At 40.3% G+C, this 25348-nt stretch overlaps 1 long non-coding RNA gene across 1 annotated transcript in view; it reads left to right on the forward strand.

The window, feature by feature from the left end:
• Window positions 1-25348, forward strand: part of LOC122563425 — a 51484-nt gene that overhangs the window by 19081 nt on the left and 7055 nt on the right. Inside the window, exon 2 of the long non-coding RNA XR_006315593.1 lies at window positions 16832-16876. This is a non-coding gene — a long non-coding RNA (uncharacterized LOC122563425). The remainder of the gene's footprint in view (window positions 1-16831; window positions 16877-25348) is intronic.

Genomic DNA, 25348 nt, shown 5'->3' on the forward strand with positions numbered 1-25348 from the left:
GGGAAAATTATGTTATTATTTGAGAGAATAAATGATTGAGGAATATTGTATTTTATACTTTCTAGCCCTTAATATAAAATGGGAGCAGGAGCAGGCCTTTTGGCTCCTCAAACCTGTCCTGCCATTCAACAAGACCATGGCTGATCAACTCCACATTTGTGTTAGCTCAACAAAGCCTTCAATCTCCTGATCTTTCAAAAATCCATCTACCTCCTCTTTAAAATATTTCAGTGATCAAACCTCCAGGTATCTCTGGGCTGAAGAATTCCAGACATTGACTACCCTCTGGGAGAAGACATCTTTTTATTCTATAACTATGTCCCCTAGTTTGAGATTACCTCACTAGTGGAAAAATCCTTTCAACATCTCACTGTGGAGCCCCCCTCAGAACTCTGTATGTTTTAGTAACATCACCCTCATTCCTCTAAGCTCTAATGGATAAAGTCCTAAGCAGGTTTTGAAAGTTAATTCCTTCACCCCAGGACTCAAGCTAGTGAATCTCTTTTGAACAGCCTCCAATGCCAATTGTTTTCTAAATGCAGGGACCAAAACTGTATGCAGTTCTCCAGATGTGGCCTCACCAATATCCTTTACACTGTAACATGACATCCCCATTTATCAGTTCCAACCGTCTAGCAACAAAGCTCAACATTGCATTTCCCTGTAAATTACTTGCTGTACCTGCATGCTAACATTGGTGTTTCATGCACATGAACACTCAGATCCCTTTTAAAAAGTCCCTCTCCATTTAAATAATGGACTGCTTTTTGATTCTTCCAGCCAATGTGCATTACCTCACACTTTCTTACATTAAAACTCTGACAGCCAAGCTTTTCCCCACTCACTCAATCAATCAGTATCCCCTTGCAGATTCCTTACATTCCAATTGCAACATAACCTCCCACTTATTTTCGTCTCATCAGCAAACTGGGACGCGTTACACTTTGCTCCAACCTCTAAATAATTAATATAGAGAATAAGTTATTGGGTCTCTGGGACTGATGCTCATGGGACTCCACTAGTTGCATATTTCCAACCTGTAAGATATTCCTTCATAAACGTTAACCAATCCTCAATCCATGCTGATAGTTTGCCATCAATACCATGAACTCCTATCTTGGACAATAATTTTATGTGGCACCCTATTGAATATCTTATGAAAGTACAAATACACTCCATCTACCAATTCTACCTCCTTCCATCAAATCTGCCTGTTGTATCCTTAAAGAACTTGAGCAAATTTATTAAACATGGCACTTTGCATAAAACCATATTGACACTGATTTTGTTCAGCTTTTCTAATTGCTCTACTATTTTTTCCTTCATAATGGACTCAAGCATTTCCCCAATGACGTTAAGCTAACTGGCTTATAATTTCCTGATTTCTGTCCCTCTCCCTTCTTCAACATGGGCATCTCATTAATGGTTTTCCAATCAGGTGAAACCTGTGATCTCTTTTCTACTTCTTCACTTTGTCAGCTTTATAATTTGAAGGAAATTGTTGCTTAGCTTAGATAAGAATAATTAAGTAAATGACATTTGAAAAGCAAGTTTGCCAATGACACCAGCAAGCTCTCCTTTTGTACAGAACGAAGAAAATTGAGAATGAACTTTCCAGTTTAGTAGCATGGAAAAAAATGGAGAATTATTTTAAAGAAGTTGGATGTTGCCTTTATTTAAAAAGGGGAGGAGACAAAACAAAACTGTAAACCAGTTAACTTAACATCTATCACTGGAGAAACATTAGTGTCTTTTCTAAAGGATGTAATAGCAGAGCACTTAGAAATACATCATATAATTACGCAGAGTGAGCAAGGCTTCATAAAGGAGCAATCATGTTGATCAAATTTACTAGAATTCTTTGAGCAGTTAACAAGCAGGATAGCTAAAGGAGAAGTAATGCATGTAATATATTTGAAATTTTCAGCAAATGTTTGGTCAGATAGAGTCATAGAGTCATAGAGATGTACAGCATGGAAACAGACCCTTCGGTCCTACCCATCCATGCTGACCAGATATCCTAACCCAATCTAGTCCCACCTGCCAGCACCCGGCCTATATCCCTCCAAACCCTTCCAATTCATTTCCCTATCCAGATGCATTTTAAATGTCGCAATTGTACCAGCCTCCACCGCTTTCTGCTGCAGCTCATTCCATATACGTACCACCCTCTGAGTGGAAATGTTGCCCCTTAGGTGTCTTTTGTCTCTTTCCCCTCTCACCCTAAACCTATGCCCTCTAGTTCTGGACTCCCCCCACCCCAGTGAAAATACCTTTTCTATTTATCCTATCCATGCCCATCATAATTTTGTAAACCTCTATAAGGTCACCCCTCAGCCTCCAACGCTCCAGGGAAAACGGCCCCAGCCTGTTCAGCCTCTCCTTATAGCTCAAATCTTCAAACCCTGGCAACATCCTTGTAAATCTTTTCTGAACCTTTTCAAGTTTCACCAACATCTTTCCGATAGGAAGGAGACCAGAATTACATGCACTATTCCAACAGTGGCCTAACCAATGACCTGTACAGTCACTACATGACCTCCCAACTCCTGTACTCAATACTCTGACCAATAAAGGAGAGCATACCAAATGCCTTTTTCACTATCCTATCTACTGCAACTCCACTTTCAAGGAGCTATGAACCTGCACTCCAAGGTGTGTTTGTTCAGCAACACTCCCTAGGACCTTACCATTAAGTGTATAAGTCCTGCTAAGATTTGCTTTCCCAAAATGCAGCACCTCGCATTTATCTGAATTAAATTCCATCTGCCACTTCTCACTCCATTGGCCCATCTGATCAAGATCCTGTTGTAATCTGAGGCCACACTGTAGGCCATTTAATAAGGTAAGAGCTCATGGTTTTGGGATTGTGTAAGATTAGCTAACTAATTGAAGAAAGAGAGTTGAGATAATGGAGACATTTTCAGGAATGGCAACCTGTAACTAGCATGGTGCCACAGGGATCATTGCTGGGACCACAATTTATATGAATGGTTTGAATGACAAAAGTGAATGTCCTAGCACCAGGTTTGTATATGACACAAAATAGGTGGGATCACAGTGGTGAGGATGACAGAAGGTGTCTGCAGAGGGATTTGGACAGGTTAAGTGAATGGACAACAGCTTGACAAATGAAATATAATGTAGGAAAAATGTGAGTTTATGCATTTTGGCGGGAAGAATAGAGGAGCTGAACATCTGTAAGGAAAACATCTGTAGAAGTCTACAGAACAGAGGGATTTATCAGGCCTCAGCCATGAATCACAAAAAGCTAGCAGCAAATAATGGGGAAAGCAAATGGAATGTTGGTCTTTATTTCAGATGGAGTGGGGTCTAAAAGCAGAGACATGTTGCTAAAGCTGTGCAAGGCAGTAGTCAGACCACAGCTGGAATACAGCGAACACTTTTGAGCCTCTTATTTAAAGAAAGATGTTCTGGCATTGCAGGAGGTTCTGAGAAATTTCACTAGGCTGATACCTAGTATGGAGGATTTGTCTTATAATGAAATGTCGAATGCATTGAGCTTGTTGTCATTAGAATTCAGAAGAATGAGAGGCGACCTTATTGAAGCGAATATGATTCTTAGAGCATTTGTGGGTTTAATTAGAATGGTTGTGTCCCCTTATGAGATTGTCAAGGACCAGATGGCATAATTTCAGAATAGGAGTTTGTATATTTAAGGCAGAAATGAGGAGGAATTTCTTCTCTCAGAGAGCAGTAAATCTGTGGAATTCTTTACTGCAGAGGGCTGTTGAGGCTAGGCCATTAGGTTTAATCAGGGCAGAGATAGACAATTTTCTTTTTAATCAGTAAGGGAATCAAGAGTTGTATGAAAAAGGCGGGAAAGTGGCATTGAGGATTTTCAGAGCAGCCATGATCTCATTAAGTGGCATTCCAGACTCGATGGGCTAAATAGCCCATTTCCACTCCTATGTCTTGTGATCTTATAGTTATATAGATGTCTTTTGAATATTTCCGGACTGACAATATAGGATGGGCCAAATGGTTTTCCTTATCCATATACATCTTGTGATAACAATCAACTGAAAAAAAGTAATACGCAATTTCAGTTTGCTCAATATAGCAGCAATTTGGGTGTGCCCAGGTTGAGTATGTTTTAGGAGACAGACTGACTGTATCTCCATCACCTGACCACACTATCTCATTGTGGGAGATATTGATTTGCTCTGCTTCTTACTAGACTCAGCTTGCGTGACTGTGAATTAACACTGCAGTGATATTTCCTCTTTAGCCCGGTGTCCATAGTTGGCAGTGCTAGCTTCTTTTGCCTGTTGTAGATAAAAGGGATAACTTTCTGAATGTGCTTCCCTGAGTAGGAAACTGGGGAAGCTTGGGCACATGCCTTACAATATTCCATGGTTCCACTTGGGGAGTTTATTCAGAAACCAACATTTGAATCAATTGCATGAATTTAAGTCAAGTTTTATTCATTTATAAAAACTAAAGACTTTGCGGATTTCTGCTGAAAATGTCTCAGATTGAAATCTTTAGTTGACCATCATATTTGAACCTTTCCAGTCCAATTTCTATCCCTGTTATAGCACCTAAATAATTCCAATGAGTCACAAATGACATCCTCTTTAACTGGTTATTCAGCCCAATTCCTTTCCATCCTTATTGTTCTGACAGTGACTGATCATCAAGTGAATCAAATTATTCTTTTCTAATATCTATACGCCATCATTCACTTACCATTGTCATGTGGTTCCATTAACCTATCCAATCATAACTAAAGATTCTTGTGCAACTGCTTGTCTTTGCAACTTCCCGCCTTGTCCTTCCTTGGATCTATCCTTCACTCCATTCTATTGTTCTTCAAAACACTGTTCCTTAACAGCAAGGATCCAAGGACATGATATTGGATTCCCTGTGTATGCTGACACCTGACACACTTCATCGCCATGTGTCTTGACCCTTTCGCTGTCTCATTGTTAATATGATTCTTCTCTGATATTCATTGCTAAAGATGCAGAAATTCCTACAAAGTGAACATTGAGAACTTAAAAGTGATTCTCTTTAACTGTCTCTACAAACTCCATTCCGTCATCCCCACTTGTTACACTCTTGTCCCTGGCCATATTTCAGGCTGAGCCAAAGTATTTGCAGCCTTGGTGTTCCATTTGACCTTCAGCTGAGCATTGGACACTGTTTCCTCTCCAACACAAACAAAATAATTACTTCCACCTACATTATAGATGTCACCCATTTCTGGTCCAAGTGTAGTTCATAATATCATTGAGTCATAGAATGACAGAGTGCAGAAGGTAATCAGCCAGCCCATAGTATTCTACACTAAATCTTTGAGCTACCTATTTGTCTAACTTCTTATCAGCTATTTCCATAGCTATGTGTATATTTCCCCTCTAAGTATTTATTTATTTCCATTTTGAAGATTATTATTGAATCTGCTTTCACCACCCTTTCAAGGTCAGAAGACACACATCACCAGGTTATAGTCCAACAGGATTATTTGAAATCACAATCAAGGCAATGGAAATCCACAAAGTTTTCAGTTTTGACATATAGATAAAACTTGACTTAAATTCACACAATAACTTTGCAGGTCAGTTTTCTGACTAAGCTCCCCAAATGGAACCATGGAATGTTTTAAGGCATGTACCCTAGCTGTACCTGACGAAGGAGTAGTGCTCCAAAAGCTTGTAATTTCAGATAAACCTGTTGGACCATAACCTGGTGTTGTGTGACTTCTGACCTTGTCCACCCCACTCCAACAATGGCTCCTCCAAATTATGACCACCCTTTCAGGTAGCACACACCAAATCATTACAACATATTGTGCAAAACTTTATTTCCTTTTGTTGATTCTCAGCGTATTGTGGAATTCTGCCTTCAATAAAAAGAGTTCAGTGGCTAGGAATTCAATGCACCCTGCAATTTAAGTCCTAACCACTACTGAATATCATGTGTTTTTGTTACCTCCAGAATTGACTGTTACAATCCTCTCTGGCTTCCATATGCTTTTGAAGTCATCAAAGACTGCTGCCTATACTTTGATCCACACTGGATCCTGCTCACCCATCATCACTAATCTATGTACCACCAGTCCAGTATCACTTGGATTTAAACTTCTCATCCTTGTTTTCAAATCGGTCTATGTCATTGACCCTTCCTATCGTCATCCAACCCACAACCCTGAGAGATCTATGTTCTTAAAGTTCTAGCCAATTGTGCATCCCTCACTCATTTCATCTCAACATTCTTGTCCATGTTTTCAGTCACTAAAGCCCAGACCTCTGAATTCCATCCATATTTCTTTTTGTCTCTCCACCTCTCTAATCATTTACAATCATTGTAGAACCTATTTCTTTGATAAAGCTTTTAGTCATTCATTGAGTATTGTCTTCTTGACTCATTATCAATTTTTGTTTGTTTTTCATATTACTCACGAGATGTGGGTATCACTGACTTGACCAGCATTTATTGCCCAAACTTAATTAGCCTTTAGAAGATGATGGTGAATGTAGATACACCCAACAGCTATTAGGTAGGGAGTTCAAGGACTTTGTCCCAGCAACAGTAAAGAAACAGCAATATATTTGAGTGACATGGTGATATGAAGTGGAGAGCCAGAGGGATGATGGCAAGAATCCAAGAGTAGGGAAATTATCCAAATGAATTCACTGCCAATAATGGTGAGGTGTGGATCCAGGATGGAAAGCAGGCTCAGGTTGGACAAATGGAGAGTTTGAGGTGGAGGTGGCGTAGTTTGTAAAATTGGAGGAAGATACAGGGAAATAGGGAGAGGAAAAGTTGTTGAGGGATATAAACCAATAAGGATAAATTTCCATTGATGCTGCCTGAATTAGAACCTGACTGTTAATTGCTCACCTTTAAAAAACTAGTCTGATTTTAAAACAAAATTTCAGTTGTACGAGCTCATCAGTTTGCATCAGCTCTCTGTACTATTACTCAGTGTAGCACAACGTTTCAAGTGCAAGCACAGTCTAGTATGGCATATAAAAACCATTTGGAAGTCCACTGAAAAAAGGCTGTTGTCATAAATAATACATAGCTTATTGCATGATAACCTTTAGGTAGAAATTACACTGATAGGAAACACATTGCTATAGGGACAATGATAAAGAATAGATGGTAGGTCTTAACCCTTTGATATCCTAAGCTGTTCTCCCATCAATTCCACATGATATTACCATGGTGGAAAATGCTTAACATACACACTCTGCATTAATTCTTTCTGACCTTTACACCTTTACACAACAATTAGGAGAAAGTGAGAACTGCAGATGCTGGGGATCAGAGCTTAAAAATGTGTTGCTGGAAAAGCGCAGCAGGTCAGGCAGCATCAAAGGAGAAGGAGAATCGACGTTTCGGGCATAAGCCCTTCTTCAGGAAACAAGGGCTTATGCCCGAAACGTCAATTCTCCTTATCCTTTGATGCTGCCTGACCTGCTGCGCTTTTCCAGCAACATATTTTTAAGCTTTACACAACAATTACCTTGCTAACAATATAGACCAAAATCTACTACTGGAGAGAGAAATTATACATTAGAAACATAATCATAGAATCCTACAGGAAGGATGTAGTGAAACTTGAAAGGATTCAGAAAAGATTTACAGGAATGATGCCAGGCTTGGTGGGTTTGATCTATAGAGAGAGGCTGAATAGGCTGGGGCTATTTTCACTGCAGTGTGAAGGCTGAGGGATGACCTTACAGAGGTTTATAAAATCATGAGGGCCACCGGGTGGAGGAGTCCAAAACTAGAGGGCATAGGATTAAGCTGAGAAGGGAAAGATTTTAAAGGGATTAAAGTGGAAACTTTTTCACGTGGAGATGGTGCATGGATAGAATGAGCTGCTATAAGAAGTGGTGGAGGCCGGTACAATTACAACATTTAAAAGGCATCTGAATAGGAAGAGTTTAGAGGGATATGGGCCAAATGCTGGCAAATGGGACTAGAATAGTTTAGGATATCTTGTTGGCATGGATGAGTTGGACCAAAAGATCTGCTTCCACGCTGTATATCTCTATGAATCCCTACAGTGTGGAAGCAGGCCATACAGCCCATTGAGACCACGCAAACCCTGTGAAGAGCCTCCCAACCAGACCCACCACGCTACCCTATTGATATAACCCTACATTTACCATGCTAACCCACCTAGCCTGCTTTTCCCTCGACACCATTGGTTATTTAGCATGGCTAATCCATCTGACGTGCACATCTTTGGACTGTGGGAGGAAACCCATGCAGACATAGGGAGAATGTGCAAACTCCACACAGACAGTCACCCAAGTCTGGAATCAAACCTAGGTCCCTGATGCTGTGAGGCAGCAGTGCTAACCATCGAGCCAACATGCTACCCCAGGATTAGATTGGGTGCCAGTGGGGTTAATAGAAACTGTGATAGACAGCTGGGACTGTTTACGAAACAGCTTATTCTATTTTGTCCAAAACCTGCTGGTATTTATGGATTCTGTAGTCCAGGAGAGCTTGAGAAGAGACAAAGACCTCAATGAGGGTTTCAATAGCACATAGATTAAGGCATTGGCATTGATGCATAATGAAACAGAGTTGTAAGTATTCATTTGTTTCTGATTAAGGGGATATGGAAGTTGAAAGCTTAGCCGAGGATTAAATAAGATTACATGGGTTGGACATTGCTGGAACAACCTATTTAGCTTAACTGGTTCATACCAGTGTTTATGCTCTTTCTACTCATTGTCACGTCACTCCAGCTCTTTTTTTCTTCCCCATATACCTATTTAGCTTCCCTTTAAAGGCATCTGTACTATTTACTTCATTTACTCCATGTGGCATGGATGCAAAGCTTGCAAATAATTAGCTTCAACATAGGCAGCGGTCATGGAGATTAGCATCATACACTGAGTTGTGCCAAAGGTGGAGCCAGAATTGTATGTTTTGCTTGCTGACACTTTGGCTCTTGAACAAGAATGCCAGTGGATGGAGAAACAATACAATCTTGTAGGAACACGCACTATCCTACCAACCTTTGTGCACAGAACTGTGTATATCCTTGTTGTCCCGAATTTGAAGATGAGTAGTATTGTAGAACAAAGAGACCCAAGGGTTCAGGTAAATAATTCTTTGATGTTTATGTCACATATAGACATACAGATGGTTAAAAAGGCATTTAGCACACTTGCCTTCATTGCTCAGTCCTTTGAGCATAGGAGTTAGGAAGTCATGTTGAAGTTTTCCAGGACATTAGATTAGATTAGATTACTTACAGTGTGGAAACAGGCCCTTCAGCCCAACAAGTCCACACCGACCCTCCGAAGAGCAACCCACTCAGACCCATTCCCTACATTTACTCCTTCACCTAACACTACGGGCAATTTAGCATGGCCAATTCACCTAACCTGCACATTTTTGGACTGTGGAGGAAACCGTGCACCCGGAGGAAACCCATGCAGACATGGGGAGAATGTGCAAACTCCACACAGACAGTTGCCTGAGGCGGGAATTGAACCCAGGTCTCTGGCACTGTGAGACAGCAGTGCTAACCACTGTGCCACTGTGAAGTGGTGAGGCCTCTTCTAGAGTACTGCATCAAATTCTAGTTGTCCAGTTATAGGAAGGATATTATTAAGCTAGAGAGGGTTCAGAAGAGATTTACCAGGATGTTGCCAGGAATGGAAGGTTAGAGATATAAAGAAAGGCTCGATATGCTGGAACTTTTCTCTTGGAAGCGTAAGAGGTTGAGAGGTGACCATTCAGAGGTTTATAAAATTATAAAGGGTATAGATAAGGTGTCTTTTCCATAGAATGGGGGATTTCAAGACTAGGGGGCATATTTTTATGGTAAGAGGAGAGAGATTTAAAAAGACATGAGTGGCAAATGTTTTACACAGAATGTGGTTTGAGTGATCTTCCTGAGGAAGTGATGGATTTGGGTACAATTACAATGTTTAAGAGACTTTTAGATAAGTACATGAATAGGAAAAGGGATATGAGCCAAGAGCAGGCAGGCAGGCGGGACTAGTTTAGTTTGGGATTGTGCATGGTAGGGACTGATGGGACTGAAGGTTCTGTTTCTGTGCTGTATGACTCTATTACTCTATGTCACATCAGGTTTGTCAGAGAGCAGAAGTGAAGAAGAGAAGCAGTGCAAAATCACATGAGAAGCCGAGAGCTTGCTACCATCAAATGGATACTTTACAGCATCACAGTGAGTGATGTTGTGTTAAGTTTCTGTGGTCACTCAGCAGATTAAATAGTTGGCTCTGTTTCGAATGTGGGTCTAGATTAGAGTGGTGCTGGAAAAGCACAGCAGTTCAGGCAGCATCCGAGGAGCAGTGCCTGCCTTGAAGAAGTTTTCCTCCATGCCTGCCTTGAAGAAGTTTTCCTCCTTTACTGCTCCTCGGATGCTGCCTGAACTGCTGTGCTTTTCCAGCACCACTCTAATCTAGACTCTGGTTTCCAGCATCTGCAGTCATTGTTTTTACCTAGTCTATTTTGAATGTAGTCAGTGTACATTCGAATGCATCACAGTTACTGAGAGTGTAGGTGGTGCCCATTCAAACATTGAAGGAGATGGATCAAAAGAAGTTAAACATGCGATTTTGTTGCCTACCAGGGACAGTGCTAAACTCTGCATGGATTGCAATATGATCTGATCTACTTCAGATAGATTCAGGCGTGCCAATGTGCACAGTTTGGAGAGTTGTACATGGACACAATCCCTTCCACTGCTTTTGCACTTAACCAATATTCCTTCATTCCTTCTCAGAGGATGTATAAATAGTATGGACATTCACGAAGAAACTCTTAGCCCACATTACTCAATGAATATTTCCAGAAACAGCGATGAGTTAAATAGTGAGTTAATCTGTTTTACTGGTATTGGTTGAGGAATAGTTGTTTACCAGGACATTGGGAAAAGTCCCCTCATATTCAAATAGTGTCAATAGACCCTCTAAATCCACCTAAACAGTACAGTATTTTCATCAGTGTGGTACACTGTCAGCAATGCTCTCACCTTTCTGTCAAGATTATGATCTCAAGTTCTGGAATCACAATGAAGGACGCTTAGTTGCTACAACTAAGTCAAAACGACACATGTAAGTATGGAAACAATGCCAATATGCATTGATACAGGACTTTTAATGTCATAAAAAATTCCACAGTGCTTCACAATATAATTCTCCATCAGGATTTGAGATTTAGCCACAGAAAGAGCCAATAAGTGATCAAAAGCTTAGTCAACGAGATATGTTTTTGGCTCTAAAATAAAACAAAGAGCTGTGGATTCTGGAAATCGAAAACAGAAACAGAAATTGTTGGGGAAGCTCAGCAGCTCTGGCAGCATCTGTGGGAAGAAAGTAGAGTTAACATTTCAAGTCCAGTATCTGTGCGGCAGAACACATCAGAGTTCTGATGAAGAGTCACCAGAGTTAAAATCTTAACTCTGCTTTCTTCTCACAGATGCTGCCAGACCTGCTGATTTTGCCTGCATTTTCTGTTTTTGTTTCAGGCAGGTTTTAGGAATTTCTTAAAGGGCAGGTAAATTGGAGATATGGAGAGATTTCGGGTGAAAGTGTATTCAGCAACTGATGACACCGCTTTAAGTTTGGAGCAACTCAAATCAGGACTGCACAAGAGGGCAGAATTAGAAGACAGCAGAGATTTGGGAAAAGTTATCAGGTCTTAGGTAGTTTCAGGTTAGGAGGGACAAATTCATGAAGGAGATATATTTCGATGGTTGATATGCAGCACATAGAGCTGAGTTTTTATTATCAAATGCTTTCAAATAACCTTTCTAAAATTCCAATCTGTTGGACTAAAGAATTTCTTGATATTGTTGACAAAATGGTAATCAAACCAGCTCCAGCCATCACTGCAACAAGCCAATCTATATTGAAACTAGTGGGTGTATTGTCAATAATAAATCAATTGCTTCACAGTGACTTTCATTATTGCATTTGGTGTTTCAATTGGAAATGCATTATATGGTGCTAAGATATTGGAGGAAATATATATATAAATACTGTATATACATTTTATATATGCGTGTGCTATTTTATATATATCTAGCATTTGCAAAGAGATTTAGTTTCAATGCAAGTATACAGGACTCATTGCTTCATCAGTATGACATTGTTTGAATTCCTTCATGGCACTGAACTTATAGTGACTGAGCAGTATCAGACAACCTTTAATGAACTGGGCTTTGGCCTGGCAATAACAAAAACAGGGGTGTAACAACTGAAAAAACAATTATGTTCAGCTATGAAAGGCGTTAACAACAGCAGGTTGTGTTTTTTTTCTTGGGTCTTTACTGGAGTTAAAGGAGGTAGCAAAGTGAAGCTGCTTAGAAAGGACATGTCAGACTGTAGCATGGACATAGCTAAAGGGTCTGCCATTGATAATACAATGAAGGGAAATGGGACAGGGACCAATATTCAGAAGAGTAGCGACTGAGCAGTGACATGGAGAGTAACCAGCCCAGTTGCAACTGGATGAACAACAGTTTTGAAACCATTATATTGGAGGGGCAGAAAGGAAGGATATTGTTACCATCCCACATTAAAATATATATAGAATTCAACAGCACATTATATTTATGTAACATCATGAACCAAATGAAATGTCCCAAGGCTCTTCAGGGGAACAATATTATGAAACAAAATATTAAACTGAGCCACATTAGGAAATATTTGATCAGATGATTAAAAGCTCAGTCTAAGGAGGTATTAAAGGAAGAGAGTAAGGGAATGAACACCGAGAATGTGCAAGTTGAAAGCTAAATTCAAAATTTTTGGAGATCAAACGCAATAAATAATTCCAAGGGAAGATCTGGCAGTGTTTTAGAATGAAAGTGTGGGACGATTGGATCACACTTTGTAAAATTGGGAAAGGGTCAAAGGACATGTAGGTTGTGTATGACAGCAAAGAATGGAGACACTCAAGGTGGAGTGTGACAAGGAACAAGTACTAACTTAGGAATTCAGTGCAGGCACAATGTCTCAGGTAAGTTCATCCAAAGCTTTATTTGAAGTTAACAGTCAGCTTTGATATCATTTTTATAATGTTAAAAGTGCAAGCTAGGTAAAAAGCCACAGTCTATCAAGTGTTTGTGGTTATCTGTAAGTTAATTGAAAGTGGTTGCCTGAATAGTGTTAATTATTATTGCAGGAAACTGATTTAGCAGTTTCCACTGGGGTGAGAGTCATCAGTCCTTTATCAAAGCAGCCTGGCTTTGGGATTGCACAGAATAGAAGCACAAGGTGGAGATAACAAAGCCTGAGGAGGAATGAGTGATAATTTGGGAATTTGATGCAGGTGTTGGCTGTGGCTCAGCAGGGATCACTCAAGATGCTGAATCAGACTGGCAAACATGTTCCATCCCACTTCACAGAACTGAGCACATAATCCAGGGTAACACCCCACTGCTGTATTCAAGGGGTGCTACTTGCCAGTGGTGGCATCCAGTAGATGAAATATTAAACTGAGGTCCTGTATGTCCTGTCAAATGAGCAGAAAAGATATGATCTCATTATTTAAAGAAGAGCAGGTTACTTTGCCCCATTGTTTCAGTCCAATGTTTATTCCTTAATCAACTTCCTTTAAAGCAAATTAGCTGTTGGTTATCAAACTGCTGTTTGTGGGATTTTGATGCAGTAAATTTGCTGCCATTTGTAATAGTGACTACCTTTCAAAAGCAATACCAATAAGGCATTTGATACATCCTGGCATTGTAACAGGTGCTGTATAAATGCAAATTATTCCTGCTTTCTTTAGAAGGGAATTTATGATTTTAAGATGTAGATTTGTACTAAAATAGATTAATGTGGAACAATTAATTCCTGACCTTTAAACTATGAGTTGGACGTTGAATTATTTGATGCGTCAATTTCTAAATAGTTTTGAAATGATAAAGTCTATCCATCCCAATGTGGTACCCAGAGAATGAGAAGGCAACAATCATATATTTGAAGCAGTGGTGAGCAAATCTAATGTTTTTCCTCCAGTTTTTGCATTTTCTTGCCTGCAGGGTCAGAACTATGGGATACAGTTATATGGGCACTAATATCTCTCCATCTCATTGTCCAGTTCACAGGTCTTTCGATGTGTGCTTGGACAATGAGTATTTGCAAGGTTACAAGATTGTGCGTGGAAGTCTGCAGAGAGAACAGTGGAACATAACTCGGTCAAGATCAATAAAGTCCTCAGCTGTTATCTACACCTGCACTCCCATTCTCTGGTAGAGATCACTTAATAGAGACAGGAGCAAGAACACTGACTGAGCTCCTGGTTTCCTATCGCCTGGGCGCAGAGGTTAATTAAGGTTTCTCCAGCAATGTGTATTTTCGCCCCATGAGCTATCGCCTTGTTTCTGATAATGTGTTGAACCTGTAAAGTTCTACAAAAGTCCTCGGTTGCATTCCTCAACCAACATCGTAAAAACAGATGATCAGATCTTGTCTGCAGGATCTTGACGTGAGCAAGTTGCCTGCCATGTTTCTTCACATTCCAACACTGGCAGCATTTCAAAAGCCACTTCAATGCTTGTTAAGTTCTTTGGATCATCCTGAGGTTGTGAAAGGTGCTATGTTAATGCAAGTTATTGACTTTTCTATCTTGCAATTTCTGTATGGAGAATGTTGTGATTCTTCCTCTCCCTACATTTGAGGCACTTTGCACCATCGAAAAAAGCACTCTCTTTATAAAAGAGGTTTTCCCACATACCTGTGAGGAACAGTGAGGACTGCTATTAAAGTACAAGTTGAAATACCTCCCTGACTGCTTCTGGTCACTGATGAGCAGTTCCCTTAGAATGTCTGAAATGCTCATGATGTCATAGGATAGTCATGTCAGATAAAAGAATTACAATGTTGACAATGTCCCATGTAAAGCTGGACGAGTCGTTTATATTACAAGATAATCCTCTGTTCCCAGGTGAGCCACAAGAAAGACAATGGAAGCTCTTCGGCATTTAGCTGAGTTTCACATCGATTAAGGGATTATGTTCCCCAGCCTGAGGCACAGCAGATTTTCTAACCTCTGCTAATCTCTTTATGATTTCTGATTGGATCGTGGGATAAAAGCCCATTGTTCTCCATGCTCTATTGCCCTTTGGATATTAGCTAACGTCAATAACAAATACCAATGTGGCTCCATAGGGCATTATCCTTGTTAATTGATAATGAGCCATTATATTCTCATAATGCCATAGCCGAGGTATTACATTCCACTTATAGCTGAAGTACCCCACAATTAGCGTTATTTTTCAATTTAGCAACCACCCTGCACAATTACTAGAACTCTGTGCTGTAAGGTTATGTTGGCTGCATTATCTATTTGTGTATATTATACCAATGAACACCACATAGACATGAAATTTTAACAATGGTTTCGGTAAACGATTCACTGGGAGTATGGGTTGGACTTGTCCTTACTTATCTTGTTGCTAAAGTTGTTGCCAAGTGGAATTTCACCTCCTTAGTGATATGGACATAGAAGAGGACTTGAGGACAGGAAGTGCTGACCGTGGTGATAGTTTTTTCAACTTGCTCATGTGCAAAGGAGCATTACAAATATACTTGACCATGCTTCTTGGGTAACCCCACATCATGTCATGCACATCAGTAGGGCAGGTACTGAAATTATTCGACATTGGCCTCCATTCAATCTTACTTTGAAAGTTAGTTTTGAAACTGCACTGTGTTGCTGTCAATATTGAAATGAGTAGTGCCACTTTTTGTGGTGCATTTTTCATGGGTTCAGTTCTTGGACTGGTCATACAAACAGCTTCTCATAGAGTCATAGAGACCTATAGCACAGAGACAGGCCCTTTGGCCCAAACTGGTCCATGCTAAACGAAATGTCCATCCATGCTAACCCCATTTCCCTGCACTTGGCTCATACCCTTCTAAAGAGAAAGCGGGGACTGCAGATGCTGGAGATCAGAGTTTAAAGTGGGATGCTGGAAAAGCACAGCAAGTCAGGCGGCATTCGAGGAGCAGGAGAATCAACGTTTCGGGCAAGACCGCTTCATCAGGACTCTTGCCCAAAATGTCAATTCTCCTGCTCCTCAGATGCTGCCTGACCTGCTGTGCTTTTCCAGCATCACACTCTCGACTCATATCCTTCTAAACCTTTCCCATCCATGTACGGTATTTTCCGCAATGCCTGATAAGTTGTTAATGTATGCACCTCAACCACTTCCTCTGGTGGCTCATTCCATATGTATACCACCCTCCTTGTAAAAACGTTGTCTATCAGATTCCCATTTATTCTTTCCCATCTAACCTCAAAGTGATGTCCTCTAGTCCTTGATTCTCGGACCCTGGAAAAAATACTGAGTGCATTCATCCTATCCATGCCTCTCATTATCTCATACACTTCTATAAGATCCCCCTCAGTCTCCTATGCTCTAAAGAAAAACATCCGAGCTTGTCAAACCACTCCCTTTAACTCAGACGCTTGAGTCCTGTCAACATCCTTGTAAATTTCTTCTGCACTCTTTCCAGTTTAATGATATTTTTCCTATACAAAGTAATGAAAACTGAGCACAATACTCCAAGTGCAGCCTCACCAATGTTCTGTGCAATTGGAACATAACTTACCAACTTCTATACTCAGTGGCCTGGCTGATGAAGGCCAGTGTGCCAAAAGCTCCTTCGCTGCCCTGTCTATTTGTGACTCCATTTTCAGAAGACCATGCAAGGTTTCAAGGTTCCTCTGTTCCACCACATACCCAAGACTTTTTTGTAAAATCAATTGTATCTCATTTTGTATGGTATAGTAGACTATGCATGTCCCGTAAAGACTGCATCACTTTGTTTTTCTGTATTTTTGATTGCAGACTAAAATGGGAAAAGGACTGCTTTTAATTGCTGCACTTTTGAAGGTAAGTTATGGGAAATCATTGGTGATTTATGTTTACACTGTTGTATTGCAAGCAGTTGGTGTGTGTGTGTGTGTGTTAAGACAGCCTGTCTCAGGGGTGTATGTGCAGAGACAATGGGAACTGATTAGTTTGTACAGTTGTGACCAGTTGTGGGTGCCAGACGTTGTCAGCCAGATGACAGTCTTATGATAGGGTTCTCAGCAGGTGAACAGGTTGGGAGACCTCTTGACAGTTGGAATACATCTCTTCATCTCTGCAGTAAAACTACATGGAGCCTGAGGAAGGCAGGTGTTTTCTCCCACCAGTTGCTGTGAGCTGTTGCCTTTAACCAGTCACTAAGAGACCTTGCAATTAGTGTACCAATTGCCCTGTGCCTGTGGACTGGTGCTATTGACCTATGTTTATTTCTCTCTCCACTCATACCACTTTTTTTATTGTACACATCTGTCTAGGAATTAACTAGTAGAATTACATGTTATAAGTTGATAATTTTTCTATCCTTACAATTCATTTATTTGTAATAAGTATATTTCTTTTCATTATTCTTTTGAACTACAGGAACTTGGTCAGTGCTTTCAGTTAGCCTGATTTCATCAGACAGGTAATCTTGGGACTTTGTATTCCAAAGAAGAAATAGCTGGGAATTGCTATAAAATCCCTGCAGGTAACAGAGTTGTTCCAGGAAGTCTTAAGTGTAACTAAAAAGGCCTGGTTGGTTGAGTTGGCAAGTAAGTTAGGGTTAGCATTGCCTGCAAAACTAAGGAAGGCAGACAGAATTGACTACTAAGCATTTGGGCTTAGTCGAAATACAAGAAAGGCCAGGTACTTTAAGTAGTAAAATATTGGAATCAAATAGTATTAGGTTGTTTAAAGCAGCTTGAACATGAGGAGAAATTAAAGCAACCTGACATAAAAAAAGTGATGGAATTCCAAAAGGAAGAAAGAAGCAAATGAGAAAAAGCAGAATTAAAATTACAGAGAGAAAAAGAGATAGGAAGTTTAAGCTTAGAGTGCTACAGTTGAGAAAAGAGACAACAGATGCTGATTCTGGTTGTGATGGGGAGACTGAGTCATAGTTTGAAGTCTGGTAAGGAAGTATTTAAGTTCGTACAAGCCCTAACAAAATTTGATGAAAAGTATGTGGAGGCATTCTTTATGTCCTTTGAGAAAGTAGTAGGGGAAATGAATTGGTCAAAGGAAGACTAGGCATTTCCACATATAGTGTAAGTTGACAGGTAAAGGTCAGAAAATTTACACTCCGTTACCAGAGAAGTTGTTGATAGATTTTTTTAGATTAGATTATTTACAGTGTGAAAACAGGCCCAACAAGTCCACACCAATCCTCCAAAGAGCAACCCACCCAGACCCATTCCTCTACATTTACCTCTTCACCTAACACTACGGGCAATTTAACATGGCCAATTCACTTCATCTGCACATTTTTGGATTGTGGGAGGAAACTGGAGCACCTGGAGGAAACCCACGCAGACACGGGGAGAATGTGCAAACTCCACACAGATGGTTGCCTGAGGCGGGAATTGAACCCAGGTCTCTGGTACTGTGAGGCAGCAGTGCTAACCCCTGAGCCACCGTGCCACCCAAATTTTAATACTGTAAAAACAGGGATATTAGCTGCATATGGGCTACTGTCTGAGGACAAACCTATGTTGAATTTGAATTGGGTGAGCACAGTGGTTAGCACTGCTGCCTCACAGTGCAAGGTTTGTTTCCAGCCTTGGGTGACCGTCTGTGTGGAGTCTGCACATTCTCCACATGGCTGTGTGAGTTTCCTTCCACTGTCCAAAGATATACAGGTTAGGTGGATTGGCCAAGCTAAATTATCCCCTAGTGTCTAGACAGGTGGAGTAGTCGTGGTAAATGCAGGGTGGGGGATTGGGTCGAGGTAGGATGCTTTTCAGAGAATCAGTGCGCATTCAGTGGACCGAATGGCCTCTTTCTGCTCTGTAGGATTCTATCATCCTATTAGAAATTGAATGTTTGAAGTTCAGAGAAAGATTAATTTTCTTAGAGGAATTTAAAAGCTCACTACTTCCATAATAAGAACCTATGCTGAGCAACAAAAGTTTGCAACTGCTACACAGGGAGCAATAATGGCTGATGATTATGAGTTGATTCTTAAAAATAACCTTTCATTCACCAGCCTTATAAATTTGGAAGGGAAAGAAAGAAAAAAAAACTGGAAAAGTGAAAGGAAGCAAGTACCAAGGGTAAAGCATGGATCGCTGCAAATTCCACTCCAATTCCTTCCTCTGATCATCCTCAAAACTGTCCTTTCTGAAGTTGAAAATCAAAGACTAAAGTGTTTCTATTGTTACAAAGTGGAGCACATTTGTTTCGAATGCTAGAAGTTGCAAGGAAATACTAACTGGAATTCATAAGCTTGAGTCTGAAAAGGGAATTCAAAAGGAAATTGCCGCAGATAAAGTTGCAACTTTAACTAAGAGACTGGTGAAGGCGAGTGGTGATTGGTGACCGGTGGTGAAGGATGGTGGTGGTTGGCCGCAAGGGATGGTAGCAGTGGTTATCAACAGTGATGTGATGGTTGGGGCCAAAGCCTTGCGAGCAGCAATGAAGTCTGGCTTGCCTGGGTGGGTATTATCCCAGCTCAGGGGAGAGCGATACCTCTTGGGGATGCCCAGCTTGGAGCATCTGCAGGGCCATGCCTCAAGAAAGGACTGTAATGATTGACACTTTAACTTCATTTCTTTATTTTTCTATTTTTACGCTAAGAAGACTGTAATGCTGAACTTTTTAACTTTTTTTTATTCCACTATTTCTGTAACTAATATTTTGTACCCAGGTACCTTGTACCAAAGCATTGTATATTTTTCAATGTACTCTTGTACCCTCTACTTGAGTATATTTTACAATAAAGCCTAAATCTAAATCCAAAAGCTGTGTGATTGCAGAAGAAGTAAGTGTAGTAGATGAGTTATATGTTAAGTTTATGTATAAAGGGAAAATAATCCCTTTTTCTTTGAATGATGCAGGCAGGGAAATGACAATGATAAGGGGCCCAGCGGCCACTCAAAGTATCTTGCTGGAGAAGAGCTCAGTTTCCCCTCCAGAGGGTTCAATAAAAGCTAATATCTTGATGTGTACATCCTGGTCCCATTGTATAAAATCTAATTGGAGTATAACTTGTCATCTAGATTATTGGTAGTCAGAGTAGGTACATGCGGATGTACCAGTGCCTGTGATTACTCCTGGGGAATGATGTGGCTGGAGTTAAATTTAGAGTGTTACCTATAATCATGGAAAGTTTGAGTGATGCTAAAGAGACAGGACAGTTATAAAAATAGGTTGTGTATTTTTCCAATGTGTTTAGTAACCAGGGCAATGGCTAAACAAAGTCCATCACCAGAGGTCACAGTAATACCGCAAAAGTATGTTAGGGTAGAAAAAAAACTCTCTTTAAGAATGAGGATAATTCAAGAGGAATATTTGGCATGTCTTCATTAATTGAGGATCAAGAGGCAGATCTGCAGTTAAGTAAGTGAGCACAGACAGCTCTCACTGAAGCTGAGGCCGAAGGAGTTCTGGAGTGCTATTACCTTAAAAACAGTATTCTGATGAGGAACTGGACTCTCACAGATCTCCAGGTGAAGAATGGATGATTAATCTCAAATAATGGTGCTGGTCAGATATTATAAGGACATATTGTAGCACGTGAAAATCTTATGGCAGTGGTGAAAATGCAAGCATTGTTAAACAACTATGTTGCCTGGCCAGGATTTCATAAAGATGTCATGCAGATTAGCATATTCCTCATGTGAGCAAGTGAAAGAACCTTGAGAAAGGGGATTGAAGAATGGAAGGTCTTGGGAAGCAAAAGGAACAGTATATGAAAGCCTGTCGGCTGATGCTATTGAATTGTGTTCATTTTCCATCCACCCATAACGCCAACTCTTTTTTTTTGTTTGTCTATCTGTACATGTGTATCAGAATTTTAAAGGAACTTAGAGTTTTAACTAGTAGAGTCATACATTGCTGGCTCATAATCATTTGCCTGTGGTTAGAATTTATTTACTTGATTTTGAATGATTTTATTGTCCTTGTATTTTACAGTGAGAGAAACAGCTTTTCTACTGTTGCCATGATCCAGTGAATAGTTTAAGAATAAGACAAACAATAGAAAGGTATCACTTAACAAAAATCCATCAGTCTTGAGCCAGGTCATCATCAACAATGCCTTCATCATCATTCCTTTTCCACCACCTCACCACTGCCTACACTGAATCCAACCAATGATGGAGTTACTGATCCTCAGGCAGCATACTCTGTCACTGGGCCTACTTTGCCAATATCATCTTCACCGATGTAGCGGCCGCCGCTTCTGAGACCAGGTCCCATGTTTGCCTGAGTAAAGTAAGTAGGGGGTCACTCAAGTCTACACTGGGCTCACCCACACTGCCACAAGGTCCCCCCCGGGATCCCTCAAGTCTACACTGGGATCATATGCTACTCCCAATGCCATCTGACCTCTTGTCAGATAACTAAAGGAAAAGAGAATAAACTTGTAAACTAATACACTTGTAATAAATGTAGCAGTTCTTGTGAAGTACAGGTTCTAACCATCAGACAGGTAAATTGAGGATTTTAATAAAATGATTAACCTTTATGGTGACCCCAAGGGTATTGGGAGGTTGAAGATCAGAGCACTTTCCCAACTGGATTGTAACAGTTATTTTGCATTTAAATTCTGATTGATGAAAGCAAATGTGGTTGGCCAAGTAATAACTAAAATCATACAGGAGATCGTTCAGCCCATCGCGATTCTTTCAAAAAACTGAGCAATTTTTACCAAGTATCAACTGACAGCTAATCTCATCATTTTGCTTGTTGAGACAACTCAAATGATTGTGAACATTTCCTCTGGCAGTTGCAATAAAATCATATGACTCATTCTCAAAGAACAATGTGCAGAATGTTTCATGAAACATTAAGGAAAGGAAATCTTTCCAAGCATAAACTTGGAATAAACCAGTCATTGCTCAGGGAAATAAAAATGCTGGAAATCACAGCAGGTCAACCCTCCCTTGCTACACTGGTTCTGGGCAAAAATCGGGTGGTGTTTTTCTTTATTCTTTAACAGGAATGAGAGTGTCACTGACTAGGCAGCATTTATTGCCCATCCCTAATTGCCCAGAGGACAGTGAGAGTCAACAATTTATTGTGAGTTTGGAGTCACATGTAGGCCAGACCAGGTAAGGACTGCAATTTCCTTCCCTAAAGGATGTTGGTGAACCACAAGTGTTTTCTGACAAATGGCAATGGATTTATAACAGCTATTAGATTTGTAATGCCAGATATTTATTGAATTCAAATTCCACCTTTTGCTATGGTGGGATTTGAAGTAGGAGTCCCTGGAACATTACCTGAGTCTCTAGATTAACAGTCCAGTGATAATGCCACTAGGCTATCGCCTCCCCAAACAGTGTAGGAGGGTGGAAAATTAAAGCTTCAGCTCCCACTCAGTTCTGACAAAATGCCATACTGGACTCAAAATGTTAACTCTATTTCTCTTTCCACAGGAGGATGCTGCCAGGCCTGCTGAGGTTGTTTTTTTTATCACAGCCCCCAGTCTGGTGCTTTCCACAATGACACAGAGAACTCAGTGCAAGGACTAGCACATTGTCCCTTCTGCTAATCTGACACTATGCCAACTTTGCATACAGGGAGTGTGTGATAGTGACTTTGAGTCACAGAGCAAGAATTCTGCTCGTCTTCAAATAATATTTTAAAACTTTATTGGTACCAATCTCACTCTCCATTCTGCACATTAAATTGTAAATAGGTTCTCAGAAAACATGTAAAATGGTTCTTACGTAAAACAAATACACTTGATTGCCTGCATTCTATAACAGTGACTGCACTTCACAAATATTTAAATTATCCTCTTTGGGAGCCAACGCAGTCTATAACTGTATCAGAATGGTGATTTTAACCCATTAACCACTTAATGGTGGAGGTAATAAGCAGCTTCAGAAACCATGGATGTGTTTAAGCCAAAATCCAAGAGCACAATTTTAACTGCCATGGGTTAGGTCATATTCCAGTGGGTCAGAAACTTAATGTGATCTTGTCCACTTATAGGATTTACTGGGACATTTTGCAGGTGAGTGTGTGTATCTATAACGGTGTTGGTGGAGTCTGTGCATGAGTCATAGAGTCATAGAAATGTACAGCATGGAAATATATCCTTCGGTCCAACTCATCCATGTAAACCAGAAACACTAAATTAATCTAGTCCCATTTGCCAGCATTTGGCCCATATCCCTCTAAACTCTTGTGACACTGTGCCTTGGAACTTAACTCCTGTTGCTAATAGCTTGTGGAACTTCAATGCACAGTAGTTTACTCTGTGTGGTTTTCCTCTCTTCTTCCCTGCTGTCCACAGGAAACAACCTTCTAGTTCTCACTTCCACCAGCATCTCCTCCAGCTAAGAGTCGGAGAGTCAGTGCTGGGATATGCTTTGTCTCTCTCCAGCCTTGAGCAACTTTATTGGCTGCAGCCATTTTGCCTCCTGCCAGGATCCATTCAAGTAGAAAGTCTTCCAGTGACAGATGCAATCCATCATCAAGGCCACACTCTCTGATCAGACAGGACAATCCAGAAGTGGCCGCTAATGTCATGACTGTTTTAGCTCAATCCAGTAAGGCATGGTAATTAAAATGGGCAGGATTGCCCTGCAGAGACCTAACATATTGTTGCTTCCACTCTGTACCTTGTTATCTCTAAAGTGGTGGTTCTAGTGCTGCTGCTAAATCAGGGCTTGCCATGTTGGAATGTTTTCTCTCTAGTCTCACTTTGCTACTGTGCTTTAATTTTCATTATTCTCTCCCTCTGTTAAACATTTGCTTGAATAACCACACACCAGTCCGCACCAGGTACAAGATTAAGGTACTACAATTATATTGTCAATAGGATTCCAGTAAAGTTCAAAGGTCTGGGAGTGAGTTTTTTCCACAGTATTTGATCTGCGAAACATGCTAAGAGTGTAATGAGAATACTGGGATCTTTCTGTAGTGGGTATTCTGGCAACATCTGTGGAAAAAGGAAGTAGTGTGAATACTTCAGGAACTTAATCTTTTTGCGAGGATTGTGATGGAACATCACAGACTCAAAATGTTGACCAGGCTTCCCTCTCTCCACAGATACTGCCTTATCTGCAGAGTATTTCTAGAATTTCCTGATTATATTTCAGATTTCCAGCATTTGCATGTTTTTCTTCAAGTCATCATTTACTTCACTGGCTGGTTTTGGGAGAACAGTCTTATATTGAGCACACAACCCTAAACTCTGGAAATCATAACTTCACCTGCACTGTTTATTATTCAAAGCAAATTATGTGGCAAATGCTTAGCTTTGTAATATTTACCTCTGCGCATGTGTTTAGCTCAACGTTTCCACTCCATCCGAAAAAATCCTTCAGTAATATGACTGAAACTTGTGACCTCCGAGACATCAGAAGGCACATGAAAACCCAAAAGGAAATAAAGAACTATGGAGGCTGGAAATATGAAATAAAACCAAAAAATTGCTGGAGAAACTGAGATCTGATAGCAAGTGTGGAGAGAAAGCAGAGTTAACATTTCAAGTCCTGAATCTCACAACATGATAGCTTTGTGGAAGTGTTCTCACTGCACAGACTGTAGTAGTACAAAAGCCGGCCACCAGCTTATGAAGGCCAACCAAGAATGGATACTGAGTGCCAACCTTGCAATAGTAAGGTTTCAGATTGTTGATCATTAGAGAGACAGACATCCAACATCAAGAGGTCGATTAATACCAATTGTACATATTCAATGCAAAAATGACACCTTACACTTGATGTAGCAAAGGCCAGTTAAGCATCCGATGATGATAACAGCATTAGATATCCAATTTATTTGACTATATATGAATGCTATGGCCCATTCTTATATCGTCTTACCCTTGACCAAGCAGGAAGGCAGTCTCAGAACTGAAGAATCAAGCTAAGGTTTTGGGATTTGTGGTTTTGCCTTACATACCAGGATCTTGGAATGTAAAATAATGGGAAAGAAAGGAAGGGAGAGGGAGCACACAGGTGAGAAAAAGCATGTGAGAAAGGGAAAAAGCAAGGATGGGAGTGCAAGAGCAAGTAACATCTTTCATGTCATACCATGTGGCTTTAGAGCCTCTAAATTATATTTGAACTGCAGCAAAATCATTAAAAGACAAAAGATGTAGAAATGGCAGCATCCATTTCCACACAGCAAATTCTTACCAACAGAAAGGAAGAAAATCACCCCATTAATTGATATAGATGATAATTAACATAAATATTGGTCAGGACAAAGATGTATTGGGAAGCAACATTCTCTGATATTCTTTAAGGTGGACTATTGTAATCTTTTACATCCACCCAGAAGGAAAGATTGGATATTAGTTAAATAAAATAAGTTATCTCAAACAAGATAGAACCT

This window comes from Chiloscyllium plagiosum, chromosome 27 (assembly GCF_004010195.1).
Source record: "Chiloscyllium plagiosum isolate BGI_BamShark_2017 chromosome 27, ASM401019v2, whole genome shotgun sequence".
Lineage (NCBI taxonomy): Eukaryota > Metazoa > Chordata > Chondrichthyes > Orectolobiformes > Hemiscylliidae > Chiloscyllium > Chiloscyllium plagiosum.